Source organism: Nomascus leucogenys, chromosome 17, assembly GCF_006542625.1.
Source record: "Nomascus leucogenys isolate Asia chromosome 17, Asia_NLE_v1, whole genome shotgun sequence".
Lineage (NCBI taxonomy): Eukaryota > Metazoa > Chordata > Mammalia > Primates > Hylobatidae > Nomascus > Nomascus leucogenys.
The window spans coordinates 50,104,340-50,109,468 of NC_044397.1; the positions used below are offsets into that span (position 1 = coordinate 50,104,340).

Genomic DNA, 5,129 nt, shown 5'->3' on the forward strand with positions numbered 1-5,129 from the left:
GGTCCTTGGTCCAGGCAGGGCTCTGGGAGTCACACTCACAGCAGTGCCTAGGAGGCCTCTCTCTCCTGGGAAGCCCCTCAGACCAGGAACATCCTTCCCTTGAACCCCATGGTCACCCTAAAAGAAAAGGAGAGATGAGGAGCGACAGCCATCCGTGCTGCCAAATTAAAAAGAGAGATTACTGAGCCCCCTCAAGTCCCCAGCTACCTGTTCCAGGCATGCAAGCCAGGGCAGGGGTGTGTGACTGAGAGAAGAGAGCCAGACAGACTTAACTCCAGGGTCTGGGAGCCGTTCTCTCCTGGGAGCAGACCTAGCTGCGGTCCCACCACATATAGGGGGCCACGGGGGCTGCTCTCCCCTTGGAAACCCTGAGAGGAAAAGGGGGGAGTACAGTGGGTGCTGTGGGGTAGATGCCTGGGCTCCAGACGAGGAACAAGGTCACATCAAGCCTCGGCCTGTGGGTGTGGACAGCATTAGAGCAGGCTCTGTTCTGCCCAGAGAATGTCTCTGTGGGCCTTCCAGACAGCTTTGGCATTTGAGGGGCCTCCTGAGAATTGGTGGCCAGGGGTATCCCTCACCACCTCTCCTCTCTGGCCTGGGTGTCCCGGCAGCTTGTCATTCCCAGAGTGCCCTGGAAGGAGTCCAGATGTCAGGTGAACTCTGGGCTGGAAGGAGGCAGGGAAGGACTCAGAGAACCAGGGGTGGGTCAGAGCTCGGGTGACAACTCACCAGGGGCCCTTTGGGGTCAGGAAATCCACTGGGACCCTGAGTTCAGGGAGACCCTAGAGAAGAGGTGGACAGAGTCAGGAGAATGGGGCAGGTGCTGGGCAGGGGAACTCAGCTTCCTCCCTGGGGTGAGGAAGGAGCCAGCACACCCAGGCTCCTTCTTCCTAAGAGTGAATTTTCTCCAGTTCTAGTGCTGGGATCCGACATCCCTGTGCCTGCAGCTCCATCAAGTCCTTCAAGGTCGCTGTGATCCAGTTGCTGCCCACCTGCCACCCTCAGCTCCATCTGCCCCAGCACCCACTCTTGCTTCACCAGGACCAGTTTCCCCACAGGTCTCTGGCCCTTTGCCCACGCGGTGCAGCACCCAACTCCCCTGCATGCCCCTTCCTCCTGCTGCTCCAGGGCTCATCCTGTGCAGGCAGCTGTGGAGCAGGGGGTTGGGAGCAGTGATTCTGCAGCCCAACCGCTGTGGCTCAGCCCCTGCCCTGCCATTTGATGACCCTGTGATGACTTGGCCTGCTTGTGCCTCTGCAAAGCCTCACCTGCAAAATAGGACTGTCCAAACCCACCTCACAGGATGGAGAGGAGGTGCTGCACAGCGCCTACACATGGCAAGTGCAGGAGAAGTCAGCTCTGGAGACCACAGGTCTCGGTGCTGTTGGTGTCTCCCTTCTAGGGGCTGCCGCTGCCAGTTTGGATGCATGTTCACTCTGCTTAGACCTGCAGCCACTCTGTGCCTGTCTCCATCCAACTCTTCATGACAGGGGCTTTTCCTTGACTTCTTCTATACCCGCCTCAATCCATCGGCAGCCAGGAGGTGCCATATACAGAGAGAAGAGCATAATGAATGCATAGCCATCTTTAACTGACTGGTTGACAGTAGCTGCAGGCACCCCCACACCCACCCTGACTTCATGTGCCCTCATCCCTAGAGTGCCCAGGCACAGATCCCTCTCCTATCACCTCCTCACCTGTGAGTCCAGGGGGCCCAGGGTCTCCAGTTGGTCCAGTGTGTCCCTTTGGCACCCTGGGAGCACTTTGATGCTGCTGCTCCCTGGGGAGCACAGAGGAAGAAGACACTCAAGCCACACCCTTTCTCTGGGGGATCACGGAGGCCATCACCACCCGATGTTCCCTGTGGAGGAAGCACAGTCAGGGAGGGAGAGGGTGGGAGAGGAGAGCGTTGGGGTCTGGGGATGAGGTCTGAGCCCAGAGGAGAAGCAGTCACCAGAGAGGCTGGTGGGGCTGGTAGATCCCAGGAGCTATTGCGGGACAGGGAACGCCAAAGGGTATGAACAGTGTCGTCATCCACGGCCAGCGTGTTGCAGACCATGGGGTTACAGTCCTGCAGGGATCAGGCCCCCAAGGATGCACAGCACTGGGGAGCCCAGGGCCTCCAAGGAATGAACTGGTGCTTGGGGGCTCCAGAGTGCATCATTAGGACACGGAGTAGGGGCCAGTGTGAGGTCTCCACTCATCCTGATATCCTTCACACATATGTCACCTTTGAATCCCAGACAGTCGTTCTCCCCTGAGAAAGATGGAGGTGAGAGGACCCCGCAGATGAGAGTGGGCTGGGGGTTCTAATATAGGATTCTGAGAACATGGCTGGAAGGGTGGGCTCAGGAGCTAGAGGGTAGCATGGGGCAGGCAGGAGTGAGGTGCTGGGAAGCTGGGGGCAAGGTGCTCACCTTTGCACCCTCATGGCCCTTCAGACTCCGAATTCCATCTCTACCCTGGACATAGAGGTGAACAGAGATAGAGTGGTCAGGGGTTGGAGGTGGGTTAAAAAGACCGAACTCTTGAGACCCCATCTTGCTCCCCTGAACACAGTCCTTTATCCCCAGCCAGGAGGTCGGATACCTTGACCCTCGAGGTCCTGGGTATCCTAGAGGACCCTAAGGTTCAAATGGACCCTGGAAGAAAGAGGCATTTATAAATGGGTCTTAGAGCACTCACTGTGGGGGCTCCGGGGTGGGAGAAATGGAAGTAAAAAACGCTAGAGTTTGGGTAGGGCTACAGGGCAGCACAGGAGTGTAGAATATTGTCACAGCCACGTGAATGATGAGACAAGAAAATCCTAAGAACTTTCAGCTCCAGGGTCTGGGTGGAGACTTTCTCGGGGTGAAGGGCATGGCAGATTTTGATTGTCCTTTCCAGTGAGTTGAATGGAAGAGATGTAAAACCTGCCCAAATGATGAAGCAAAGTGAAGCATTAACAAATCTAGATGTTTGTTTTTTTCTGATTGAAAAACTATCAGTATTACAGTGAATTTATAGAGGACTTCATGAGTGTGGAAAGCTTTCCCAGCTTACTGCTCTCAAGGGAACTTTTCCATCTGTGTAAGAAGGATGGATGGGCTTTGGAGCTTCATTTCCTGCTAGTTGACAGGTTTGGGAAGGTTACTTCTTGCTCTGAATAGTAGTGACTAATGTGTGAAAAAGTCATAATAGTATCTATTTTCCTGAATTGCTGAATGATTCTATCATATTCAAAGGGTTCTTATAGTATGTGATCTACTACTGAAAATTCCCTCCCTTGCCACTAGTATTTAATAAATTATGTTGTCTTAATAAAAAATAACATTAAAAGCATTAAGTAGAATTGTGATTTGTTTAAATTTAGTGGAAGAAAAAATTTAAGACTCTTGTTTTTTAATTGGCTTGGCTAGACTTGCAATGGAGTGTCAAAGCTACCACCACTATTTCGATTATTCATATCTTAGAAGCATCATTAACTAAATCATTATCTCAAAACCTCCCCATGCCTCACTCAATCTTTATATTTCTTCATTCAACAATTCTTACACCAGATTTATCAGGAAAGAAAATATTTTTCTCTATCCTTTTAGATTCATTCTGTGGGGGGCTGTAGATTAAAATGACAAAAGACAAGTTAATGTAAGAATTCAGCTCTCAAATTGTTTAAAGTTTGAGGCTTATACAGTATACCTAACTTAGTGGAGGAAAGGGAGGGGGAAGAAATTTGTTCTAAGAGAGGAGCAAACAGGTTTCTTTCTTTCTTTCTTTCTTTTTTTTTTGAGATGGAGTCTTGCTTTATCGCCCAGGCTGGAGTTGCAGTGGCGTGATCTCGGCCCACTGCAACCTTCACCTCCTGGGTTCAAGCGATTCTCCTGCCTCAGCCTCCAAAGTACCTGGGATTACAGGCACGTGCCACCATGCCCGGCTAATTTTTGTATTTTTTAGTAGAGAAGGGGTTTCATCATGTTGGCCAGGCTGACCTTGAACTCCTTACCTCAAATGACCTGCCCACCTCGGTCTCCCAAATTGCTGGGATTATAGGCGTGAGCCACCGGACCTGGCCGCAAATAGATTTCTTAAGGGAAGAAGAATAAGTGGATTTTTAGGAGAACAAAAAGAAGATACAAAATTTCATAATAATATATGTTTATGCAAGTGCAGTGTTCTTTCCCTCTTCTTCATGGCCATGAAACTATACCAGAGAGGGGATTTATAACAGGTGTATTCTTGCTTTTCTTTCTGGGAGTAGACCTGCCAAAAGAGAATTTATGGCAGCCTCATTTCTCAGCAGTTGCTGCTTTTAATCAGATAAGGGAAGCTCTGAGGCTTCTTTCTGCATCTCTTGAAATTGGAAATAATGCCTGGCTGGTTCCCTCCACTGTCCCATCCCCCCACCCCAGCCTCCACACACAGACACACACACACACACAAACACACACACATATTTAAAAAGTTATTTAAGATGATCCTCACAAATCCTGTCCAGACAGGCATTACTTATTAAAAAAAATTTTTAGGCCAGGCACGGTGGCTCACGCCTTTAATCCCAGCACTTTGGGAGGCTGAGGTGGGTGGATTGCCCAAGGTCAGGAGTTCGACACCAGCCTGGCCAACATGGTGAAACCCTGTCTCTACTACAAAGGAAAGATGAGATCAGTAGTTCCTCCACCTACTCAGAGACATCTGCATAACCATCTCTTTCTTTACTCTCTTTTTCTCTTCATGAGTTCACCTTATCTTATGTAATGTAGATTTATTGGGCACTAACTAACTTCTCACAGGAATGTAACCATACATTCACCTTACCACCTAGCTGCCTTTCTCCCGACACACCCTTCCCACTTTAAGGAAATGTATAACTATAGAACCTCCTGAATACCTTTTTGGAAAAGCAGCCACAGATGTGTCTATGGCTTATGCTTTTCCCAGATATGCCCTAAGGCTAGGGCTGAATAAACCTTGATTATTGAGACTTTTGCCTCAGTCACTCATTTTGATTGTCACCTATTACAAGTGATATTTAAAAAACTGAAGTCGAAGATGGCCAAATAGGAACAGCTCCAGTCTGCAGCTCCCAGAGTGAGTGATGCAGAAGACGGGTGATTTCTGCATTTCCAACTGAGGTACCAGGTTCATCTCAC

The 5,129-nt window shown here is 49.9% G+C and overlaps 1 long non-coding RNA gene across 1 annotated transcript; it reads right to left on the bottom strand.

Annotated features, from left to right (window-relative positions):
* Nucleotides 1–560: 560 nt before the first annotated feature.
* LOC115830967 lies at nt 561–1,344 on the bottom strand. The gene is made up of 3 exons (XR_004026512.1): nt 1,296–1,344; nt 730–782; nt 561–631 (listed from the first exon to the last, which is right to left on the bottom strand). It is a non-coding gene; the product is annotated as an uncharacterized LOC115830967 (long non-coding RNA).
* Nucleotides 1,345–5,129: the final 3,785 nt, after the last annotated feature.